Source organism: Plecotus auritus, assembly GCF_963455305.1.
Source record: "Plecotus auritus genome assembly, chromosome: 4".
NCBI classification, from domain to species: Eukaryota; Metazoa; Chordata; class Mammalia; order Chiroptera; family Vespertilionidae; genus Plecotus; species Plecotus auritus.
Genome location: NC_137775.1, coordinates 121,184,036 through 121,210,764, shown reverse-complemented (window position 1 = coordinate 121,210,764; position 26,729 = coordinate 121,184,036). Strand labels below are relative to the sequence as shown.

At 42.9% G+C, this 26,729-nt stretch overlaps 1 protein-coding gene across 13 annotated transcripts in view; it reads left to right on the top strand.

Moving 5' to 3' along the window:
* The window catches only part of CADPS2 (calcium dependent secretion activator 2), a 498,042-nt gene that overhangs the window by 79,904 nt on the left and 391,409 nt on the right, over nt 1-26,729 (top strand). The window lies entirely within an intron of this gene.

The window sequence follows — 26,729 nt, the reverse complement described above, 5'->3', positions numbered from 1 at the left end:
TCTCAGGGCGGAGCAGACAGTCTTGGCTTCCTGTCAGCCTTGCCCTTGCGCGCACTTGTAGACCTCTGCCTTCTCCAGCTCCCGAGTCTCTGCCCGAGAGTCCAGACTCCCCTCACAAGAGCGTGGGTCCCCAGGGGCTCACCTGGAACCGGGGTTCAGTGCAGTCAGAACTGGGGCCCAGTGCAGTCAGGAGCCTCTGACTCCCTTCCACTAGGGAAAGCCTGTGGCAACCTCTGCAGCCTTTGTGCGCACTGGCACGTGTGCTCCTTCAGACCTCTGCCTTCCCCGGCTCCCGAGTCTCCAACCGAGAGTACAGACACCCCCCGTAAGAGTGTGGGTCCCCAGAGGCTCGCCCGGAACTGGGGTTCAGTGCAGTCAGAACTGAGGTTCAGTGCGGTCGGGGGCTTCCTTCTCCCTTCCGCCAGAGAAAGTCAGCCAGGCTCTCAGCCGCCCTTCCTCTCTGCGCGCACAAAGACCCTTTGCCGTACCTCCAATTCTCTGTGAGCTTTTCTCTTTCCTTCTAGTTGTAGAATTTTCACTCAGCCAGCTTTCCTGTGGTTCTGGATGGTGTCCGTTCTGTCTTTTAGTTGTAGTTTTTAAATTGTTGTGCGAGGCAGCAGTTTAGGTGTTTACCTATGCCGCCATCTTGGTTTCTCCTGCCCCCATGGGGCTTGACAGGGCACCTCAGGCCGCGCTCCCCGCCCTGGCATCAGGCTGGGGGACCTCAGGCTGCACCCCCCACCCCGGTGCCAGGCCAGGGGACCTGAGGCCATGCCCCCCGCCCGGCGGGGCTTGACCGGGGACCCCAAGGTGCCCTTCCCATCCTGGTGTTGGGCTAGGGGACCTCAGGCTGCTCCCCTTGCCCTAGCACCAGGCCGGGGGACTTCAGGCTGCGCCCCCCACCAGGTGGGGCTTGACAGGGGACTTCAGGCCTGCCCCCCCACCCCAGCACCAGGCCGGGGGACCTCAGACTGCATCCCCCGCCCAGCAGGGCTTGACGCGGGACCTGAGGCTGCACCCCCCTGCCTGGCTGGGCTTGACAGGGGACCTCAGGTCATGCCCCCCACCAAGCGGGGCTTGACAGGGGACCTCAAGGTGCACCCCCAGTGCTGGGTTGGGGGAACTCAGGCCGCGCCCCCAGCCCAGTGGGGCTTGACAGGGGACCTGAGGCTGGGTTCCCCTGCTGGTGGGGCTTGATGGGGGACCTGAGGCTGCGCCCCCCTCCCGGTGCTGGCCCGGGGGACCTGAGGCTGCGCCCCCCCCGCCTGGCAGGGCTTGATGGAGGACCTCAGGCCATGTCCCCCACCCAGTGTGGCTTTACAAGGGACCTCAAGGCACGCCCCCCCGCTCAGGTCTGGGTTGGGGGACCTCAGGCCACGCCCCCGTCCTGGAGCTGGGCCAGGGGACCTGAGGCTAGGCCCTCTGCCTGGCGGGGCTTGACAAGGGTGGGACTGGCCGGGTCTGGATCTAGCCCAACGGGGAGGAGGGGCGGCCGGGTCTGGGTCTCATGTGATTTTGAGGCACATGTGGGTGGGTGGGGACTTGACTCTGGGTCCCATGGTGCACCCCAGACTCTGACAGGGGGAAGGTTTTCATATACATTTTACTAATTTTCTTTAATCTCTGACACTTCTATTATAGAAAAAGGCAAATAGCAATATTAAATTATTTCCTCTAATTAATCCCCTTTTAATGTGCATGAACTTCGTGCACTGGGCCACTATTATATATATAAAAGGCTAATATGCAAAGTGTTCCCTTGGGAGTTCAACTGTGAGACCAGGAGTTCGATCACTCACTATGACACGTGCTGACCACCAGGGGGCGGCGCAGAATGTGGTGGGTGACCAGTGGCAGTGGCAGGGTGCTGAGGGAGTGAGGAAAGGGGGAGGTGGGGAGAACCGTGTGGTGGCGGCGTGCAGGTGGCGAGGGAAAGAAGGAGGCAGGGAGGCAGGGGGAATCGCATGGTGACGCTGTGCAGGCAGTGAGGGAAGGAGGAGGCGGGGAGGTGGGGAACCTGATTGGTCCTGATCACCGGCCAGGCCTAGGGACTACCTGTGCACGAATTTCGTGCGCTAGGCCTCTAGTTGATTATAGTTAACCATATAAAAGTTGTTCAGTAATTATAGTGTGTGTGTGTGTAACTACTTGCCTGTATATACAAGATGCATGCACTATTGATCCTATTATATTCTTTATATAAATTATTAATTGTACCTGTGCTGTACATATATTTGCTATGTATAGAAAATGCACAAATCAAACTTGTGACTGAAATTCTGAACTGTGGTTATCTTCTGTTTTATATGCTTACTTAAGGAATTCTTATTTAGATTTTGATTCTTCCTTTGCTACTAGCTTTAGAATTAGACAAATTACAAAGATAAGTGGTTTTCTTCAGAAATAGTGACAATTGGATTAATAGCAAAGGTCTAGGCAAGAAGGGATTCTGCATTTCTACAATCTTATTTCTGAATAATACCCAGTTAACCCATTAAAATCATTAAGGTCCTCTATAAATCAGTTTAATGACTGTGTACTCTAATGAAATAAAGCTCTTCTGCAGAATTTCAGAAGTTTCAAAAGCTTTTTTCTAATGAAACCCCAAATAATTTCTGAGAACTCAGAGAGACTGCCCTTATCATATTCTTTTTGGTACAATGTGATTTGCATAATGAATGCACCAAGCTAGTAATTTTTTTCTATTGCTACTTTTTAAAAATTAGAAATAAAACTTTATTAAAATGGTATTTCAATTTCTTTTCTAACCTTTGCATTTCAGTCTTTTTCTGTTTCTTTAATAAAATAACTGTTACTCAGAGCCATACTTTTATTACTACATGACTGGATCCTCATATTCAGATATAATAAGAAAAGCTCTACACTGGTGTTGGTAATGCCTCCAAAGATTAGTATACTATAGTGGACTCATAATCCTTTCAGTGGGAAAATAGTGATTTTTTTTGTCTTTAACTCCATTGACTTATGATTTTCTGCTCTGAAACTATTGGATTCCTTGGCCTCTTATTTTTCCCTTTAAAGTCTTCTAGTCTCCCCCCTGCCCGCCCTACCCCCCAAGTGAGAAAGTCTTTAGATACTGTTTTTAGTCTGTGCTAAGGAAAGTTTTCCCTTGTAAACAAATGCACTCATTAAATGTATTAACCTTAGTGATTATTTTTTTTCCTGGCAATTCTAAGACCACCCCCTCCCCCAAACTCTGTTGATAACATTGGTTTAGAAACATTAATGGTTTGCAGCTATCACTTTTTGTTTTTAATCCCAAAGGCTTTCATGGTAGCAAAAAGATTAATTGAATAAACTCAATTCTTTCTAATTTTGAAAGGTGGTTTAGCATCAGCTCTGAAGACTGCTTAGGGAAAGGTCAGCAAACGTATGCAAGTCACATCTTTCTTTCAATTTAAGAAGCTTTTGCCCCATTTCCCTTGTGTCTGATTTCATATACCCTTTTAAGCATTACAGAGATGACTTGATATGATGTGCCTGTGTTAAAACTGGCAACAAGGTATTATATTTTGAGTAGGAAATCCTTTGAAGAGGCATAGGTACTAACATTTATGTCGTCTGTACCTAAATCAGGCTCTTAATTTCAGCATTTAGGATACATCACAAAAATATTTTACACAATCATTGTGCTTTTCATCAGTGGAAGAGGCTTTCAAAAATAAGATGCATGATTGCATTTGCTCAGCTTCACCTCTGTGGTCATTAGAACGTGTATGAAAACGTTTGTAAGAGTCTTACTGTGAATGAGCACAAATATTTATTTTATTTTATTTTACTTCATCCTCTAAAAAGTTTGCTTTATTTGCAGCTTGATTCTTTATTTCTTGTGCTGAGGTTAGGTACATAACTCCAGAACGAGTGAGAAATGTATTTGAGAACCTTCAGGCAAATTAAAAATGAATGAGACCTGGAAGTTTTCAACCAAAAGGAATTTCTAATATCATGGGCATGGATGGTAATACATGTGCATAACAAACTAAAATTATAATCCAAGCTAGATCTAAAAACTAATAAGGAAGTTATTAATAGACTAAAGGGAAGCAAGCGTAACTTTTAGGGGTCCATTTGCTGCTAATAATAGATTTGATGCTTTTAGATTTGATGCTTCTCTATTGGGAAAGTATTAAGCTCTGAATGTAATTTTTGTCTCAATAAATTCCTAGTTAATAGGGAAATTTTTTTTTTTTCAATTCTCCCCAGAGGATATGTTTTTATTGAGTTTTTTGTTTTTGTGTGTTTTTAGAGAAAGAGGGAGGACGAGGAAGGGAGGGAGGGAGAAGGATAAACAGTGATGTGATCAGTTGCCTCCTGTATACACAATGATTGAACCCAAACCTTTTGGTGTACAGGACTCTCCAAGCAACAGAGCCACGTGGCCAGGGCACTAGGGAAAATTCTTATTTGATGTGTCCTGCCCTTTTAGGAGCAGGCTGTAAGCTTAGTGACCTAATGGTAAACTGCTAAGCCTCTTAGAGGACTGATGGGTTTGCATATTAATCTATTGTAGGAATTTTAACCAGGAATGGGGCCTGGAAACAATGCTATTCTCCAAAGAGTTTGTCACTGTTAGAGTGCCAGACATTTTGGTAGGCAAAGGTACAATGTGTGACTGATATTTAGGAAAATGTAGCAAATCATAAAACTATCACATGAAGCTTTTGAATTATGTAAAATTTACCCAGTAATTTTTCATTTTAGCTACTTCATGTAATTCTTTGCAATATACTAATGATTTTGGTGCTTAATTATATTTGTAATTGTTAATACATTACTTTAATCTCTATATTGATGTGATGTAATTTTTTACCCAACTCACCTTATAGTCAAATTTCACAGTGATATTCAGGTACATTTCAGAAATTTTTAATTCTCAGGACTTCAGAAAGCTCTTTCAGAAAGTATGTAGAATGTGCTATTCTTTGCTACATGAAATAATTCTGGGTGGTTCTGTAATTTAATAATGTAAACATATTTTATAGGCTAAGTGGGGTTTGTTAATATAATTTTTGTGAAAGAAATGATCTAAAAAGAAAATACTAGAATAATGTCTTCAGCACAAAATATGTATTCTGTTCCATATCTTCACATCCTAGATTATCTTTCAGTTTTAAGTAACTTGAATCCCTTTTGAGCTTTTTGGATATCTGTTTTGTGAATTTTCTCCTATAAAATGCAACTTATAATCCTTCTAAATATTAAGGAAGAGTAATAAGGACTCTCCAAATTGGCTTGGGTCCTTGTCTCTCAGTAGGTGGGCAGCAGATGGAGTAGAGGCAGAGACCCCTTCTACCAATATACAGGGTTTCAGGTCCACAGTGCATATGCCTGAATCACACAGAAGTACACTGTTGAGCAGCCTTTATTTTGTGTACATTTAGTATAGTGTAGGTTTTCTTATTGGACCAGTGTTATGTGGTGTGTTTAGGGACATCTGGTCACTGAATAAGTGGCATTGTGGAATCAATGACTCTCCATCCGTGTGGCTTATGTTGTAGTTGGAGGTTTCTTTTTTCTGTGTTTGTGTCCTGCCCTTTTGTGTTTACTTGACTTTAATTTTTTAGGGTATGGGCAGTAAAATGTGTGGTTTCCTTTAAAGCTTTTTTGTAGGTTTGGTGTAAAGTCACCACCTTCTATATGATTCAGGCAGGTTATGGTTAGGTCAGTGGTCGGCAAACTCATTAGTCAACAGAGCCGCGGTTTGCCGACCACTGGGTTAGGTTGTATGTGAGGGCAAATTGTCCTGGACACAGGTGAGGGAATGTGCTTTTAATTCCTGCCACACCTTGCTCAGTCTTCCCCTCAGTGAATAGACAGTTGAGCCTCAAAGGTTCCTTATTTCAATTCCCCAGACCTTGGAAATGATGTCCTTTATCATTATTTCTAATGAGAAATTTGTTTTATATGTAAGCATTTTAAGTTGTTTTTTAAGCTTATAAGATGTGAGACTTAAGAAGTGCCTATAGTTTAAAATATGACTCATAATTATGCTAGCCAGAGGATAAATCTGCTCATACTTCTTTGTGATGTGCAAAACGCTGATTTTTGAAATGGTTTCAATCATAGCCTGTGTATTATGTGTATCTTTTCATTTTAGGTTGGTAAAAATGCAGATTTTGGAGTGAAAGCTATGTATTATATTGTGTAAATATATCTAAATCCATTCACTGATGCCTCCCTTCCTTTGGTTTAGTTGGGTAGATTTCTTAACTAATAAATACTAGGTTTAGCAAATTTCTAACCTAGCTGAATATCTGATCCTCAGGAATATTAAAACTGAGTGGCTTTCTAGGTCACTCTATTCAGAGTCCTGAATAGTGGTGTGGGTAGGTTTTCAGTATGATATATATATATTTTTTAATATATATATATTTTTGATTTTTTTTACAGAGAGGAAGGGAGAGGGATAGAGAGCTAGAAACATCGATGAGAGAGAAACATTGATCAGCTGCCTCCTGCACACTCCCCACTGGGTATGTGCCCGCAACCAAGGTACATGCCCTTGACCGGAATCAAACCTGGGACCCTTGAGTCCGCAGGCCGACGCTCTATCCACTGAGCCAAACCGGTTAGGGCTCAGTATGATATTTTTTAAAAAGCTTTTTGAAGATTATGATTAGCCAGGTTTAGGAAACTTGCTGCTTTTTCTGTTAAAAATGATCACACTGGCCTTTTAGTGGCACCTCGTCTGCTTGGTTTTAGTCTTGCACAGCAGGTTGAAATCTGTGGAAATTTCCTTTGCACTTCCTTTTCCGACAGCACTGAGGAGCTTCAGTTGGAGGTGACTGGAACCATGAGACACTATCAAACCCTAAGAGGCACCAATAATTAAGCAGAAAAACACAAGACAGTCCAAAGAACAAAAGGAAGATATTATCAAAGACTAAGAGTGTGGGCTAGAAGATAAATAAAATATAGGATGCCCAGTTGCATATTAATTTTAGGTAAATAATGGATGTGTTTCGGTATAAGTATGTCCCAAATATTTCATAAGACATATTAAAATTCGAGATAGAGATAATAACATTTCATACTAAAAATTACCTCTTGTTTATCTGAAATTCAAATTTAATGGGACATCTTACATTTAATTTTGCAGACCTACTTGGAAGCCCACTGGTGCCAAAGGGGGCGATGGCATACTGTTTACAGACTCAGCGGTACAGCGTTCAACCAGACTGGCCCTAGGAACAGGCTTTATTTTAAAATACGTTTTTTGTTTGTTGTTTTTTTGCTAATTATTTGAAAGCTAACTTTTTAATTTATTGAAAGCTAACTGATAGAATAGACTCCCATTTGCTTTTCCCTCATAATGGGAAAATAGTTATATATTCTTCCTTTGTGACCTCACTTGCTAGGCAAATGTACTAAACATTTGCTTTTTACTTATCAGCAATATTCTGTCTATGAATTCAGAATTGCTTTTAGAATCCAAAAATCGAAAGCAAATATTTATGCCATCCTGGTCTAGATGTTCATTTATTTTAATGTTAATCTTAAAGAGGTCTTTTATCCACTTAATCTTCCCAAATCCTTGAATTTTCTAATATAAATAAGCTTGCCATGATGTCTTAGAGGTAGCATAGCATTTTTGCTGGCTAAATTTTGTAAGGTTAAAGAAGGAAATAAATATGAAATAATTTTCATTGTTAAGGGAGTGATGTGATCCTTGCATAGTTTTGCCTTTAAGTACATGGATATATATGCAATAATTAATACAATATAATTTATTTGAAATAAATTATTTAAAAATTGTTGCAGCTAAGATTTCTATTTTAGATACAGACTAGAATTTTGTTATTTATTAGGGAAATAGTGTTGAGGCATTAGAAGACATTAATAATTTTGATATTTCCTATGAAGTTTTCCAGTTCAGGCCTCATTATTGGGAAGGTCAAGGTTGGGACAAAACAGCAGTGCTAGTTGCCTACACAGTAGCCTTTCTGGAGTAATGGGCCCTTGGTTTTATTCAGGTATCAGGGCCCATTATCATGCAGGAGTGGCTGGATACCTTAAGTCCCCAGGTGACTGTTGATTGGTCAGTCATGATGGTCCCTTTCCCTTTCCTCAGTGGTTTCTTGAGGAAGGACACATGGGTCATTTCTGGCCAGTGACATGTGGGGAGAAATCTGCTGGAGGGTGTGCTGTTTCTAGGAAAGTTCTCTCCTCACTCTACCTCCTTATCAGAGGAAAAATAGTTTCTTCCTCAGTCTTCATTGTTGAGTGAGGATGCTTTGCATAGAGTTAATATGGATTTCTCTGGAGGCTGTAATCCTGAGGACAAGCCAGCTCATGGAGGCTATAGAAAGGTGGGAAAGGCTTGGGTCCTGTATGCCTTCATTGAGCGGCTTAATTGAATGACTGTAACCCTCTTACTTATGGACTTCTTCAGATATGTGATAATAAGCCCCTTTATTGTTTCATAGGCCATTTGAGTTGGAGTTTCTGCAGTTTTCAGTCAATTGTACCCTAACAAAAGGTGGACCTTAATGCTTATCTTGTTAGATTCTGCCACTTCAGAGGATGATTCCACAAAGATGAGAAAGTCCCTTACTTCCTCTTCTCTAGCCTTTATAGATAGCTATGTCTAATTCATGATATAGCTACTTTAGAAACTACTTCAAACATTTCTAGGGAAACCAAGTTTATATGATAGTTGCTTCTTTCAAAAACAGCTATCCCAAACCACTTACTACCTGGTGGAAAACGCTACTGTGTGGCTTGGAGCTGGTCAGCATGTTTAAGCTCTTAGGCCAGCATGCAGTGGTCTGCTGCAGAGTCTGTCTGATTTCTTGGTAATAAACATGAAATCTCTGTTTCTTGCAAATGTGGCTTCCGCATATGGAACTTTGCTGTGAAATACCAGATGGTATTAAGGCACCACGTTCTTCCTGCCTGAGAACAATATCATCTGCAAACAGAACTACTTACACTGCAGCCCAACAAAAATCCTTTGCTGTTTCTCAGGCCTCACTGAGTCTGGCCATGAACTTGTTATTTGGACAACACACAAACTGTCTTGGAGTTCTTTTCTTAGACTGTCTGTTCCCTACTCACCCAAATTACATCAGTGCTAGAGTCTTTTGTCAGTGGTCATGACAGGACACATCCCAGACAAGCAGTCATAAATGCTGATACCCTCTTTCACTCTGGATTTTCTTCCACTGTGCATACTTATCCGCAGACATTGGACTTGGTGGGAAAGGGGGATATACAGATGACTGGCATCACTATTTAAGGAATCTGTACCCTAGTGAGGAGACAGCCATGTTAAACAAATGATAGATGTATGTATGAGGTACAAAAGTAATACAGAGATACATAGAGAATGGGATGGCTTTATTTGGGGGGCGGGGAGGGCGGGTAGAAGGAAGGTTAATAGGAGGTTTTATGTGAGTTATGTTCTAAAGGATGAAAGGATATTCCAGGTGGAGATCAGTAGTAGTATGTGCTTGTTCTTAAAAGTTTCACAATCTGCCTCTTGCAAGCCATTGAGCAAGCATGATAGAATGATGTTTTGGAGGTAAAGGGAAGAAGGGGAGCTTTCAAACCACATGGTTGGCTTTGCCAGGTTCAGGTGGTCTTGTGTCTTGACCTGGGTCTGGAGAATGTGACTTGAGGACTTCAAGAAGAAATCCTAAAGGTACCCAAGTGGCTAAGAGGATTCCAGTCAGATATACCTAGCTTTGCCCCCCAATTAGGTGAACTGGACTATTTTCTTAGCTTCTTTGTATCTTGGATTTCTCCTATTTGGATCAAGAACTCCACCTCCTAGGGAAAGTAAAATCATCTTTATGAAGAGTTTAGAAATGCACTTATTATTTAGTAAGTGCTCAATTAGTATTAGCTATTATTACTAGGTATTAAATTATATACTTTCTAGAGGCCCGGTGCATGAAATCTGTGCTGGGGGGAGGGTCCCCTCAGCCCAGCCTGCACCCTCTCTAATCCGGGACCCCTCGGGGGATGTCTGACTGTCGGTTTAGGCCCGATCCTGGGGATGGGGCCTAAATCAGCAGTCAGACATCCCTCTCACAATCTGGGACTGCTGGCTCACCTGCCTGCCTGCCTGCCTGATCGCCCCTGCCAGCCTCTGCCTGCATGCCTGTTCGCCCCTAACTGCCCCCCCTGTGGCCTGGTCACCCCTAACTGCCCCCCCTGCTGCCGGCCTGGTCACCCCTCACTGCCCCCCCTGCCAGCCTGGTCGCCCCTTACTGCCACTCCCCGCTGGCCTGGTTGCCCCCAACTGTTCCCCCAACCCGTGCTGGCCTGGTCGCCCCTCACTGCCCCCCCTGCCAGCCTGGTCACCCCATGCAGCCTGCTGTTTGATCATTTGATCACCCCTCACTGCCCCCCGCTGCTGGCCTGGTTGCCCCATGCAGCCTGTTGTTTGGTCGTTTGGTCGCCCTTCACTGTCCCCCCTCCCCCCCCCCCCCCACCGCTAGCCTGTCGCCCCAGGCAGCCTGCTGTTTGGTTGTTGCATGAGGGCGTCCTGACCAATTTGCATATTACCCTTTTATTAGTATAGATCAGTGGTCGGCAAACTGCGGCTCATGAACCACATGTGGCTTGTGAGCCATGGTTTGCTGCTCTGTTGACTAAAGAGTTTGCTGACCACTGGGATAGGGACTTAATCACAAGGAACAACAACAGCCTGTAATTATTGGAATCAAGAGTCTAGGTCAGTGGTCGGCAAACTCATTAGTCAACAGAGCGGCAAACTGTGGCTCACAAGCCGCATGTGGCTCGCGAGCCGCAGTTTGCCAATGACTGGTATAGATTAAGAGTAGTCAAGGGGAAATCATATTGTTTCACAGACAGATTCCTCATGATATACATTGATATAGTCACTAGAAGTATTTGTAAGAATGCACTGACTAGAAAGTTTGATGGCTTGTGACAGAATCTTCTGACTTTGCAGGACCATAACAGGGCAGGGCATGTGGTAGATGGCTACAAATTCCTGTTTTTTTCTCCATAGTAAGACTTCAAGTCTACTTGTTTGGGAAGCTTTATTGATCTTGTCAGGCCTTGTGGGGGAGGGAATGACTTGTGATTATAGTAATTACTTCTCAGAATGACTCCTAAGATATATATGTATGTATGTGTATATGTGTGTGTGTGTGTGTGTGTGTATACACACACACACACACACACACACACACACACACACTAGAGGCCCGGTGCACGAAATTCGTGCACGGGGGGGGGGGGGTGTTGTCCCTCAACCCAGCCTGCACCCTCTCCAATCTGGGACCCCTCGAGTGATGTCCGACAGTAGGACATCCCTCTCAAAATTCAGGACTGCTGGCTCCCAACTGCTCGCCTGTTTGCCTTCCTGATTGCCCTAACCGCTTCTGCCTGCCAGCCTCATCACCCCCTAACCACTCCCCTGCCAGCCTGATTGATGCCTAACTGCTCCCCAGCCAGCCTATTTGCCCCTAACTGCCTTCACCTGCAGGCCTGGTCACCCCTAACTGCCCTCCCCTGCAGGCCTGGTACACCCCAACTGCTCTCCCCTGCTGGCCTTGTACCCCCCAACTGCTCTCCCCTGCAGGCCTGGGTCCCCCCCAACTGCCCTTCCCTGCAGACCCAGTCACCCCCAACTTCCTTCCTCTGCCAGCTGGGTCACCCATAACTGCCCTCCCCAGCAGGCTTGATCGCCCCCAAACTGCCCTCCCTTGCAGACCTGGTCCCTCCCAACTGCCCTCCCTTGCTGGCCATCTTGTGGTGGCCATCTTGTGTCCACATGGGGGCAGGATCTTTGACCACATGGGGGTAGCCATCTTGTGTGTTGGAGTGATGGTCAATCTGCATATTACTCTTTTATTAGATAGGACAGAGGCCTGGTGCATGGGTGGGGGCCAGCTGGTTTGCCCTGAAGGGTGTCCTGGATCAGGGTGGGGGTTCCCTTGGGGTGTGGGGTGGCCTGGGCATGGGGCCTGTGGTGGTTTGCAGACCGGCCACGCCCCCCGGCGACCCAAGCAGAGGCCCTGGAATCTGGGATTTATTTATCTTCAGCAATTGAAACTTTGTAGCCTAGAGTGGAGCCAAGCCTTCTGCTTGCTCCGTGGCGGTAGCCATTTCTGTTGGGATTTATGTATCTTCTATAATTGAAACTTTGTAGCCTTAAGTGGAGGCCAAAGCAGGCCAGGGCGCAGTAGCTTGGCTTCCTCCATCGCCGCGGGCAACCCTAGCCTCCTGCTCTTTCCAGCTCCGCGGCTGCCGACATTTCTGTTTGGTTTTATGTATCTTCTATCATTGAAACTTTGTAGCCTTGAGTGGAGGCCTGGGCCGGCAAGGGCAGGCAGAAAGCTTGGCTTCCTCCATTGCCGGGGAAACCCATGCCTCCCTCCTGCTCTCTGTGGCTTCAGCCTTCTTGGTTGGGTTTATTTGCATATTCCCTCCTGATTGGCTCATGGGCGTGGCTCGTGGGCGTGGCTCGTGGGCGTGGCTTGTGGGTGTAGCAGAGTGGTGGTTAATTTGCATATTACTCTTTTATTAGATAGGGTCCTAATATGCAAATTAACATCACTACGATACACCCACAAGCCACGCCCACAAGCCACGCCCATGAGCCAATCAGGAGCGAATATGCAAATAAACCCAACCAAGAAGGCTGAAGCCACAAAGAGCAGGAGGGAGGCATGGGTTTCCCCGGCAATGGAGGAAGCCAAGCTTTCCGCCTGCCCTTGCTGGCCCAGGCCTCCACTCAAGGCTACAAAGTTTCAATGATAGAAGATACATAAAACCAAACAGAAATGGGAGCTGGAAAGAGCAGGAGGCTAGGGTTGCCAGCGGCGATGGTGGAAGCCAAGCTTCTGCAGCCCTGGCGGGCCCAGGCCTCCACTCAAGGCTACAAAGTTTCAATTATAGAAGATACATAAATCCCCCCAAAAATGGTTGCCGCCACGGAGCAAGCAGAAGGCTTGGCTCCACTCCAGGCTACAAAGTTTCAATTGTAGAAGATAAATAAACCCCAGATACCAGGGCCTCCGCTTGGGTCGCCAGGGGGCGTGGCCTGCCTTCAAACCACCACAGGCCCCTCACCCAGGTCGCCCCACGCCCCAAGGGAACCCCCACCCTGATCCAGGACACCCTTCAGGGCAAACCAGCTGGCCCCCACCCATGCACCAGGCCTCTATCCTATCTAATAAGAGTAATATGCAGATTGACCACCACTCCAACACACAAGATGGCTGCCCCCATGTGGTCAAAGATCCTGCCCCCATGTGGACACAAGATGGCCACCACAAGATGGCCAACAGGGGAGGGCAGTTGGGAGGGACCAGGCCTGCAAGGTAGGGCAGTTAGGGATGACCAAGCTGGTGGAGGAGGGAATTTGGGGGCGACCAAGCCTGCAGGGAAAGGCAGTTGGGAGGGACCCAGGCCTGCAGGGGAGGACAGTTAGGGGTGAGCAGGCCTGCAGGGGAAGGCAGTTTGGGGAAAACAGTCCTGCAGGGGAGGGCAGTTAGGGGCAAACAGCCTGGCAGGGGAGTGGTTACAGGGTGATCAGGCTGGCAGGCAGAAGCGGTTAGAGGCAATCAGGAAGGCAGGCAGGTGAGCAGTTGGGAGCCAGCAGTCCTGGATCCCAGATTGGAGAGGGTGCAGGCTGGGCTGAGGGACACCCCCCTCCCCCGTGCACGAATTTCGTGCACCGGACCTCTAGTATATATATATATATCCCTCTACCCTCATAGTCATCTCCCAATTACTTCATTGCTAAGGCTGGTATTATTTTATGATGATTTGTTTTTTAGTCAGGGTTCTCTAGAGAAACAGAACCAATAGGATACATAGATAAATATAAAAGAAGATTTATTATAGGAATCGGCTCATGCAGTTATGGAGGTTGACAAGTTGCACAGTCTGTCCTCTGCAAAGTGGAGAACCAGAACAGCTGATGGTATACTAGTAATTTAGTCTGAGTCTGAAGGCCCAAGAGCCAGGAGCTCTGATGTCCAGGCTCAGGAGAAGATAGACCTCCCAACTCAAGGAGTGGGGTCAGGAAGAAAGATAATTCACCCGTCCATAGACTTTTTTGTCCTATTTAGGCCTCCAATGGATTGGGTGATATTCCCTTTCATAGATGAGGGTGGATCTCTTTATTCAGACTATGGAATCAAATGTTAATCTCTTCCAGAAACACCTTTACAGATACACCCTAATATAGTGTTTTACCAGCTACCTGGCATCCCTTAAAGCAGTCAAGTTGTCACACAAAATTAACCATCACAATTGGTTTGCCTTTGCTTTCGATGAGCTTATATTATTAATGGGGAGCATTAAAGGTTATTATCTTGGGTCCATTTCACTCTCAGAGATGCTATCAATGAATAAGAGGGCCCTCAAGCAAATTTTTGGAGTATAATGACCAGAAAGACATGCCAGTTTTTTCTTTTACTTACCTATCACCATGTTTAGGAACATGAAACAGACCTATTGAATAACTAACTCCTCAGCACTTAACTTGTCTTTTGCAGGACTAAGCTGAGTTAAGTCAGTCAAATAAGAACATGCCAGTGGGGTAAGGGATCATGTAGTGATAGGGTAAAAACCTTGGGCATGGGTTCAGGAGACTACGAACCTGGTTCTACGACCTAACTGATTTTGTAGCTTAACCTCTCAGTCTGTTTTCTATTCCATAATATGGGATTAGTAATACCTACTTCACTCTTAACAATGAAAAAACACTAGGTAAATACTTAGGTATTGCATTTTGGTGCTTGTTCAGTTTCTCTTCAGTTAGTCATATCATACATAGGACTTGCCACAAGTTTATGTAATGTGGGGCCAGCTGCTGTCAGGCCACACCTGTTTTTCAGATGAGGAAGGCCCTGGTCATTTGTGTCTTCAAGGGAGACTTGGCCATCATACACATTTCTCTGTAACAGTGCTGTTCAATTGAAATATAAAGTGAGCCACATATATGATTTACAACCTCCTGCTAACCATATTAAAACATGAAAGAACAAATAGATGCAAGTTGTTTTAATAATTTATTTTACCCCAGATATCCAGAATTTTTTTTTTTTAACACATAGCCAATATGCAAGTATTAGATGTTTCCTATACTTCTTTTTGTTGCACAGAGTATTTGAAAGCTGGTATGTGCTTTAGAATTAGAGCCCATGTCAACCCAGACCAACCACATTTCTTTTTTTTAAAAAATATATTTAATTGATTTTTTACAGAGAGGAAGGGAGAGGGATAGAGAGTTAGAAACATCGATGAGAGAGAAATATTGATCAGCTGCTTCCTGCACACCCCCTACTGGGGATGTGCCCGCAACCAAGGTACATGCCCTTGACCGGAATCGAACCTGGGACCCTTCAGTCCGCAGGCTGACACTCAATCCACTGAGCCAAACCGGTCAGGGCAGACCAACCACATTTCAATTGCTCAGTAGCCCTGTTGGTTAATGACTACTGTGTTGGACAGCACAGCTCTGAGCAGTCTCTTGTTCATTGTTTATCTGTATCTATCTTAAAATTCATTTTTGTCTCTAGCTTCTGCAGTGGCTGAAATGAAATCACCATGTATTTCTAAAGTAATAGCTAGCAGTTATATAGTATTTAATATGTGTTAAGCACTTTTTTGGTATTACCTCATTTACTACATTTGCCCTATTAAATATGTTATTACTATCCTCATTGATTCGATGAAGAACTTGAAGCACTGAGGTTAAATGACCTGCCTGAAGACCTTACAAATTGTGGGGGATGCTGGATACAGGTAGAAGTAGTCTTATACCAAGACGTGTTCTTTAGCACTCGCTCTGCTCCCCCAGGAGTCATATGTAATCTTACTAATTAATGAAATAGGTAAAGATATCTTAGAGAGGCTTTCTTTTTGTTTTGTTTTTAAATCATTTTTTCTTTTTACTTTTTGTTAATCCTCACCTGCAGATATTTTTACATTGATTTTTAGGGAGAGTGGAAAAGAGAGGGAAAGACGGAGAGAAACATTTATGTGATAGAAACCTCCTGCACAAGGCTGGACTAGGGCCAGGATAGGGGAGGAGCCTGCAACCAAGGCACATGCCCTTGACCGTACTTGAACCCAGGACCCTTTGGTCCTTAGGCCAGTGCTCTATCCACTAAGCCAAACTGGCTAGGGTTCATTTTTTACTTTTCAATTTTTTATATTTCAATGACATACATTATTAGTTTCAGGTGTATACCCCAGTGATTAGATATTGCATAATTTACTAAGTGATCATCCTGATAAATCTCAGACCCATCTGACACTATGCACAGTTATTAGAATATTATTGACTGTATTCCCTATGCTGTACTTTACATCCCCATGACTATTCTGTAACAACTAATTTGTACTTCTTAATCCCTTCACCTTTTTCATCCATTCCCCCAACCCCCCTCCCATCTGACAATCAGTATGTTCTCTGTATCTATGAGTATGTTTCTATTCTGCTTCATTTATTTTTTTAAGATTAATTTGTTTATAGATATATATTTATTGCCATTTTATTGTTTATATTTTTTATCTTTTTCTTTTTAAAAAAGACCCTTTAACATTTCGTGTAATACTGGCTTGGTGGTAGAGAACTCCTTTAGCTTTTTCTTGTCTAGGAAGCTCTTTATTTGTCCTTTGATTCTAAATGATAGCTTTGCTGGGTAGAGTAATCTTGGTTGTAGGTCCTTGCTTTTCATCACTTTGAATATTTCTTGCCATTCCCTTTTGGCCTGCAAAGTTTCTGTTGAGAAATCAGTTGACAGTCTTATGAGAGCTCCCTTGTAGGTAACTAACTGCTTTTCTCTTGCGGCTTTTAAGATTCCCTCTTTGTCTTTAACCTTTTGCATTTTAATCCTGATGTGTCTTGATGTGGGCCTCTTTGGGGTCATTTTGTTTTGGACTCTCTGCACTTCAACAAGTTAGGGACGTTTTCTGTCATTATTTTTTCAAATAGGTTTTCAATGTCTTGCTCTTCTATCTTATCCATTGTGGTAGCTTTAGATAATCTTAAATTTTTATAATTGCATAATGAGCCAACTTTTCTTTTGTGGGGGCAGGTGAGCATGAGAGTAGATTTGGTCTTCCTGGTAAGGAATAATCTCATAACAACCACCTGACATGTGTTTGTTCCTTTGTTCATTCTTAAAAAAAATACGGGTTTGCATGTGTATCACATTCTATATGCTAGACATTATTTCAGTATGGGATTAGAACTGTGAGCTAAAATCAAGTTCTTTTTCTAAAAGCAGATTTTATTCTAATGGGGCTTAAATAATGAGGAAATAAATACATTGAAGCTATATATGACATATCAGACAGGGAAAAATACCTCTTATTGGGGAAAAAAAAATGAGGCTATAAGAGAGGCAGAAATAATGGGTGACTGGGAAGAAAATACTTTAGATCAAGATACTGGTTCAAATTTTGCCCCTATGTCTTACTAGATGTGAAGTCAGGAAAGATGCTTAACTTCTTTAAGCTTAATTTCCTCATTTGTAAAATGAGGATAAACACTTTATAGGAGACTTAGGAAGGTTGACACATGCGTGGAATGTGCCTAGCATTCATGGATAGAATTCATGGATTTAACATTCGTAGTGTCAGTATTACCAGCAGCCCCCCTCCCCCAAGACAATCCCGTTATGGCAAGTAATTTTGCTGAGGCTGGAATTACACTAATAGGTGAGTGAGAATGTGGATAGAAATAATCCACTTAGGCTGAGTAAGCCTAGCCTGGGGCCCATTTGCCCACAATGCAATGGGATTTTGCTGTTCTGTACTTATTACTTAGTATACCTTTATCATAAAACTAGAGGCCCGTTGCATGATATTCATGCAAGAATAGGCCTCCCTTCCCCTGGCTTCACTCCCAGCCGCCTGGGAGCCGGCAAGTCCCTGCTCCCTGGCTGTCCGGAGCCGGCAAATCCCCACTCCCGGGCCGCCTGGGAGCCGGCAAGTCCCCACTCCCTGGCTGCCCGGGAGCCGGCACCTCCTCGCTCCCGGGCCACCTAGAGCCGCAAGTCCTCACTTCTGGCTGAAGCACCACTACAGTAGCTCCCTCCGCCGCCCCCCTTCCCCTCATAGCAGGCTTCATTCCACTCCGCTCCAGCATATGCAAATTAACCTCCATCTTTGTTGGGTTAATTTGCATACTCACTCTGATTGGCTGTGGGCATAGCGGAGTAATGGTTAATTTGCATGGTTCTCTTTTATTAGGTAAGATTATTAGGTAAGATATGTTAAAGTGGTATTTGCAGATTTGGGGCTTTTTAATCCCCCCTTTCAATACTGTGGAATGATAGATTTCAGTCTGCCAAATTAACTTTATTTTCAGTCTACCTCAGACACTTAGACTCTGGTGTTTATTGCTCAGTGGGCAATTTCATTGGGTAAGGAGTTTTTTCATATAAAATAATATATGGAAAGAATATTTTAGAATTAATTAAGATAAATCTTGCCAGTACTATTGCCTTTTTTCCCTGGTTCGGTATTTTATTGGGATTGGTATCAATTAGGATTTGGTTCAGAAACATATGACACAGTAAACCCCAGATAAGAGTGATCTGTCCATAGATGGTTTATTTCTCTTTCATATGAAGGAAGTGGGAAGGTAGCAATCCGGGGTTGCAGTGGCTGCTCCACATTGGGGAAGTCTCAGGCTCTGTTTATTTTGCGGTTCTGCTGTCCTCATGGGCCAAGTTGGTAGTTCCAGCTAGCATGTCAAATTCCAGCAGGTACGAAAAGAGAGAAGCAAAAAGTATCTGCTTCATCTGCCTTCCATGGTTTCCTGGATGTCATGGCACTTTTGCTTATATCTCATTGACCTTAACTTAGTCATTCGACCATGTCCATTGTCAAGTTAGGCTGGTATTTGTAGTCTCAGATGGGCATGTTTCAAATTCTGGATTTAGAAGAGGACAAGAAAAGTTATTTGGATAGAAAACTATTAGTAGCAGTGCCTCCCAAAGGATGTTATAATGTACTAGAGGCCTGGTGCACGAAATTCATGCACGGAGGGTCAGAGGGTGTCCCTCAGCCTGGCCTGCACCCTCTCCAATCCAGGACCCCTCAGCGGATGTCCACTGCCGGTTGAGGCCCGATTAGTCAGACATCCCTCTCGAAATCTGGGACCACTGCCTCCTAATCACTCACCTGCCTGCCTGTCTAATGCTCCCAACTTCCCTCCCCTGCTGGCCTGGTCATCCTCAACTGCCCTCCCCTGCTGGCCTGATCACCCTTAACCCCATGCCAACCTGATCTCACCCCTAACTGCTCTCCCCTGCTGGCCTGTTTGCCCCTAACTGCCTCTGCCTCGGCCCCCACCACCATGGCTTTGTCCGGAAGGAAGTTGGATCTCTGGAAGATGGCTGTCAACCCGGTCTAATTAGCATATTACCCTTTTATTTGTATACATAATAATGTGGTCAGGGCTCCTCTGTTATTCTGTTCTTAAAGGCAGTTTGGGGAGCTTCATTGTTTCAGACACATAGGCGACACTAATTTTTTGGCCCCAGTGGTTTTATGTAGATCTTTTGACATAGGAAGGGAAAAAGAAAATAGCACCTTGCCCTGGCTGGTTTGGCTCAGTGGATAGAGCGTCGACCTGTGGACTGAAAGGTTCTGGGTTCAATTCTGGTCAATGGCACATGCCTGGGTTGTGGGCTCAATCCCCAGTAGGGGGCGTTCAGGAGGCAGCCAATCAGTGATTCTCATCATTGATGTTTCTATCTCTTTCTCTCCCTTCCTCTCTGAAATCAATAAAAAAATATTAAAAAAAGAAAATAGCACCTCTCTTTTACTCTTTCCCTATTATTATATTTTACTACATTTCATTGACAGGCATTAAAACTAGGCCTTTGTGCATTTCCGAGACTGTTCCTGAAGTGACTCCTTTTACCTACTTGAAAAAAAAAGTATGTGTTTCTGCCTCTTTAAGATATATGCACACACCACCACCTCACCCTCCATCCCCAGAGATACAGTACCCACCAGTCACCTGCCACTTTGCTGTGGAGTCTGTGATGGCCTTTCCTCACAGGGTGTCATGGGGCACCCACCATGAGTGTCAAGGCACATGATGGGGTCCACAGGTCAGCACAGGCTCTGCACAGCAGAGGTTGCTGGGTCCTAGGGAGCATAATGGCTGGTCTCCTGCTGTCGTTGAGATTCTGGCATAAGTCTGCAGTTGATCATGACTTGAAATGAAAAGGCTAGAATCTAATTTGGTCATTAAAAAAGAAGACGAAAAGTTAAACCTAGGAAATATAATACATCTCCTTGAACTCTGGAAATTGTGTTTTTCCTGTGGCAATTGTTTTTTATTATGGATAAATTATCACTGCCAGCCAGGATTTACACACTGTAGCTATTACTGTCAGTATTGGAAGTGTTCTTTTTAGAAGGCTAATCTCATGGTTGTATTTAGATATTTACTTAGGTATTCATGTTCTAGTTAAGCATCAGCAATTTAGTTTTTAAATTTCCCATTAGATAATTTCTGCTGGTTAAATGTTTCTTTATTTTTTATTTATTTATTTTTAATCCTTACCCAAGAAGTGAGGATATTTTGTTTCCTATTTTTTAGAGAGAAAGTGAAAGGAAGGGAGGTGAGGGGGGTGGGGAGAGAGAGAGAAAAGAGAGAGCCCTAGCTGGTTTGGCTCAGTGGATAGAGCATCAGCCTGCGGACTAAAGGGTCCTGGGTTTGATTCCAGTCAAGGGCACATGCTTAGGTTGCAGGCTTGATTCCCAGTAGTGGGCGTGCAGGAGGCAGCCGATCAATGATTCTCATTATTGATGTTTCTATCTCTCTCTCCCTCTCCTTTCCTCTCCGAAATCAATATATGTATGTATATGTATGTGTGTGTTTATGTGTGTGTGTGTGTGTGTGTGTGTGTGTGTGTGTGTGTGTATATATATATATATATATATATATATATATAGAGAGAGAGAGAGAGAGAGAGAGAGAGAGGGAAACATAGATGTGAGAGAGACACATTGACTGGTTGTCTCCCTCAAGCATCCCACCCAAGGGCAGGGATCGAACCTACAATCCAGGTATGTGCCCTTGACCGGGAATCAAACCCGCCACCCTCTGGTGCACAAACTGACACTTTAACTACTGAGCTAACAACAGCCAGGGCAAAGTTTTATTTACTTTAATCATTTCATTGGTAAATGCACTAGAGCAAAGACAATATATGGACAGAACTAAAATGTAGGCTGATTAATAATATAATCAAATGCCCCAAAGAATGTTAATTGAAAGATGGTGTCAAACTGGATGAATGCGTGGAAGGACATGTTTCTTGCTTTTCTTAATCCTGAATTGATGAAGGTTTTTAAAGAGACCTGAATGGAGATTATGGCTAACACCTTATATATTAGTGGGTATAACAAAACTAGGAGAGCTCTTTGGCCATTGTGCGAAGGAATTAGACTTCTAAAAAAACATCATCAACTGGAACAATGGAGCAAATGAATGTAGCGAGGTGAAACATAGCTCAGTGAAGCACATGTAAGAATGTTTTAGACATGTTTCTTGATTATAATCACAATATGAGTCAGTTGATGCGACTGCCAAGAAGAGTTAAATTGTTTTTAGTTTAAATTAATAGACACAGACTGCTTAGAATGTGGGAAGTAGCCCTCCCACTTGTCTCTTGTGTCAGCCACATTATCCTTGGAGAATCACGATCAATCTATCCGGTACATTTTAGGAAGGACATTGATATTTTAGGAGTTTCATTTGCATAATGTTAGAGCTTTCCAAGTGCTTTCTTATACTTAGTTTTATTTAACTGTTTAATGCTTAATTTATGAACAAACTGTAGAGTACCCTTAGGATATTGGGGGAACTGGCAAAATTTATTTCTGGGAAAGAGAAGACTCACAAATAATCCAGGACTTGTCTTCAAGTTTCTAAACTGCTTGCTGTGTTCAAGATGGAGAAATCTGTTTTAGCTTAGATAGCATAAAACTAGGATTGTGTGGAAGTCATAGGGAAATGGATTTTAATTCTTTATAGCTATCCAAAAGTAAAATCAGCTTCATTGTGAAATAATAAAGTAGGCTGTGTGTGTTTTAGTTTTAATGGGCTCAAATGGAGGCTTTGAGGCTATTTGGTATGGATTGTGTGAAAGTCAGTACATTGACTGGTTACAGGGGAGTGTTGTCCATGGTGTGCTGCTGGCATTGTTGTTTAGTTCCATGTGAGGTGCTGGTGTCATCTTTCTTCTGTACCAGAGCAAGCATGTCAGACTCTGAGCTGGCGGGCCACATGCCTCATTGCCGGACACGAGTTTGCCATGCTTGCTCTAGAGCAGTTGCCCTGATATATCAGCACCTTTGATGGAGATTTGTTTTAATTAAAACAATTCACATTACCCCCCCCTCCCCCAACACACAAATCTACCTTTCTTGGAAATCATCAACCTTGAAACATGAATGAAGGCATCCAGTCAAGTTCAGATCTTCTACCTGAAAGGAAAAATTTAAAAATCCATTGGTTTGTTGTCCAGTCTCCCTACAAGATGATGAGATTGAAACTGCATGTGATGTATCATACTCATTCTTAGTTTAAAGATGTGCACAGCTGCAACCTAGCCTGTTGCGGACTAAAGGGTCCCAGGTTTGATTCTGGTCAAGGGCATGTACCTTGGTTGCAGGCTCAAATCCCAGCCCTGGTTGGGGCACATGCTGGAGGCAACCCATCGATGTGTTTCTCTCACATCAATGTTTTTCTCTCTCTTCCACTCTCTAAAAAAAATCAATAGAAAAATATATTTGGGGGAGGATTAACAATAACAACAAAAAGATATGCACAGTTGCTATTATAATGTATATTAAAATATTAATTAAAATTTGTGCAGATAAAAAGGGCCCTGTGATTTAAAACCTAAAATGAATAAAGTAGTATAGGTTGAAAACACTTTTTCACCCTTTTTTTTTTTATCTGTCTAGTTCACACAGCCATCCTTCTGTAGTTTCTGTCTGCATTTGGAAGCAAATTCTAATGCAAGTTCTGATTTTGCTGTGTTCTAGTGGTGGTTTATTTTGCATACTGTTCTATAACTAGCTTCCTTCCCCAAGATAGTTGAAGATCTTTTCATATCAGTATATAAGGGAGCTTTTTTACTCTTTTTATAGAGCTAATAGTATTACCATTATTTGAATTCTGTAATTATGAAAATTTAGGTTGTTGGCTTTTTTTGTTGTTGCTGTTGCCATAGGGCTGAGGTGAGGGATGGGTAGCTGTGGCTGTGCTAAGAGCCGAAATTAACCTAAATTAATTGCAATTCCATTCAAGCTTTCCCCTTTAAGTTGCAAGCCTTTAGTAGACTCCAGACTACCAAAATAGTTACTCCAGACTACCAAAATAGGCAGATGCTGCCAGTGCTCTGGTTGAGACACATTTATGATGCTCACCATTCTACCATCTTCCCAGAATCCTTCCTCACTCATGTCTATTTAATTTGCTTTTTTGGGGTTATGAATTAAGTTAGGCTTTCATAGTTTAGGAGTCATTTCTCTGAATGTATTCATTTTGTCATTTTTTCTGTTGGATTATTGGTCACATTGTTATCAATTTCTAGGATCCATGTGTTTGCAAATAGCTCTTTATGATATGAATTATAAGTGTGTGTGTGTGTGTGTGTGTGTGTGTGTGTATATATATATATATATATATATATATATATATATTCTTCAGTCTTTTCCAATGATTTTACTTTTGGTATTTATTTTCATTGTTTATGTAATTAAATTTATTACATGTGGATTTTGATTCATGGATAGAAAGTTCTTTCTCATACCAGTACTTAAGGAATTTTCCTTTTTTTTTTTCCATTTAGTACCTTTACAGTTTCATCTTTTTACATTAAACGTTTAATTCATTTGTACTGTAATCAGGGGTGTTATGCTCCAATTTAATTTCTTCTGTGTGGCTGTTAATAAAGGTATTTTATAGGACATTCCTGATTATATTTGTATCCATTTGTTGGAAATATTCCATTGGTCTCTATGTAGATGTAACATGTAGCTTATTTTGATCATGCAAACAGCATGTAAGGAATTCTGTTTCCCCACTGCTATTCCCCACTGCTGGATTTTAAATTTAATTTCCTTTTTTCTCCCTATCTGTTTATGTGGCAGTGGGGACCTCTTCACTATACTAACAAAGTACCCATTTATTGAGTATTTGTATATTACTGTAATATTTTTCACTTTATATCTTAAATGTAACTGCAGTAATTTTTATTAATTGAAAAGTTGAAGCCTGATATTTATCCAGGTGCCTCTGGCATGTTTTGTGAATGTGCCAACATTGGACTTTCCAAGAAGGTGATTGGCTCAAATATCCTTTCCTTGGTTTGTACCCATGAAATTTTCATGCTATAATCACCAAAAAGTAGCTCATAGAGAAAATGGCTAGTTACACACTGGTAAACTAGAAATTGCAAAGATTTAAAGGAATTTTTAAAGAACATAATGTCTGATGAGAGAAAATTGAATCAAGGCATCTACTGGGTTTTAAACACCATTTATTTATGAAATGAGCGGGTTGGGAAAAAAGATAGTTAAGGTCCCCTCCAGTCCATGTTATTCCCACGTACATTTCCATTTCCATTATTTTGCCTGGACACTTGGTTTGTTTGCAAGTTGAAGCTCTTGGCAGTTCTCAGGACTTGGCAACTAACGTGCTCTCAGCTGTCTCACTCTCAGCAATTGCTGTCCTGTTTCCATCTGGTCCCTTTTGTGAACCATGCTTAGAGAGCACAAGTCATGGACTTAATTTTCTTTGCTAGTACACACACACACACACACAAGGTCCCTGCTTTTATTCTCCTCATAGTGTAGAAATGGAGAATGGAGTCTAATGGGGATATTTCTGCATTTCAGCTTGGGTTAGCTTTCCCTAAAGTGAAGGCTGTAACCTTAGTAAAGAAATGGAATGGTCTTCTCTCCACTGCTCAGGGCAAGAGGGTTTTCACATTGGGGTACAATAGGACACTTCTTTATCAGTCTGTTACTACCAGCAACAGTGTCTTTACAAACTGTCTCGTTTGTTAGGCTCCTAAATAAAATCTGTCTTAGAAAGGGTTTGTCTCTCATATTGAATAGCATTTTAATAAGCCTTTTGAAATGATTTAAACTTAGTTCACATCAGCCTTCTTTTTGAAGCCAAGTCATACCAGTTTGATTAGACTTTCTAATCTTTTAATCATTTGATCCTCAGTGTAGTTTCAGATGTGTCACATCTCTCTGTAGAATCCAGAACTGATCTGAGTTCTTTAACAGTCTGGTGAGGATTGAGCAAAATGGGAAGATTACTCCTGTCCTGTTCCTCTATGTCTTGGGATTGGTTTTATCCGAAAGACTATGTTGTTCTTTCTCCAGTTAGCAATTTTAAGAAAATGCTTCTGCCTGAGCTAATATGCCCTCCCTCCAGTGACGTTTATGTGCCCGTAGTCAGGGCTGGCTTTGGGCCGTGGATGATCCTGTGCAGCTGCTCTGGGCTCTGTGCTCAGAAGAGCCCCTGGCTTTGTTTAATGCCCTGTTTTTGCTGACCTGAAATACTTAGTGTTTTAACAAGGGGCTCCTCATTCTCACTTTGTCCTGGGCCCTACAAATTAAGTAGCTGATTTTGCTTGTAGTTTATGACTAGAGGATACCCGTGGTAAGTCGTAGTTCACATCTAACCTACCCTCAGTAATAATTACAGCCACCATACCCAAAGCGAGGAAATCTGCTTGCGAACTTGCACTCCTCTCCCTAGTTCACAGCTCTTGCACCTGTTAACGTAAAAACATCCAAACTTGTAAGGAGTTTTTGTGAGTATATTTGAGCCCATTTGTCGACAGTTGCCGGGACCAGGAACAGAATCTCAGTGGATTGGGATAATGCTCAGGAGAATGGCAGTTCTTCACCTTGTTTTATACATTACAGTCAAAGAGGAGACATAAGTGGGTTCCATGAAATCCATTGGTAATAGATTAGGGAGGCGGGAGAAAGCAAAGCGGGGAAACCTCTGATATTGGATAAAAAGTAAAATGTTAGATACATCTTTTACTTAGGTGGGGGTGCAGGATAGTTAACAGTCAACGATTAACATGATAACAATAACAATGAATGAATTCATGGTCTCTGTCCTGGCGCCCAGACACATTGGGTTGTGCCCTGAGAGGTCTGGAAGTTACAAGTTACCCTGACATTTCACAAGGATGTTATCTTAGATGCAGAGACAATAGGCCCAGTTAAGGGAAAGATTGACCTTTGTCAGGGAAGATACTGGTCTAGGACATGACTACCCACCATAACTGCTTTTAGTTAAAGTTTTAATCTCAGACCATCCTTTGTGGTGACTTTAGGTCTTTGAGTTTGCAGAACCGCCATGCAGGCCTTCCCTGAGCTTGTCGGTTAGCATGTGGCCTTTTTATTCGTCCACACCAAAGTGCTTAAAGATGCACTCACTGTCCATCCGTTGCACCTCTGTTCTCTTCTGGATTTGTTTCCTCTTGATCGTTACTTTATTGATCTCAGTCATTGAATCCACACATTTATTCATGGAATCGAAACTTTTGGCATCCAATAGATGTCCTTTCCAGAGGATTCTTTCTCAGAATCCCTGACCTTGGAGTCTTCCTGTTATCTCTTGTCCAAAACCGAGGGTTATCCACTGGCCTCCAAGACTGCTTGTTTTCTGCCTTCTCTGCTCAAGATATCTGGTAATTTTG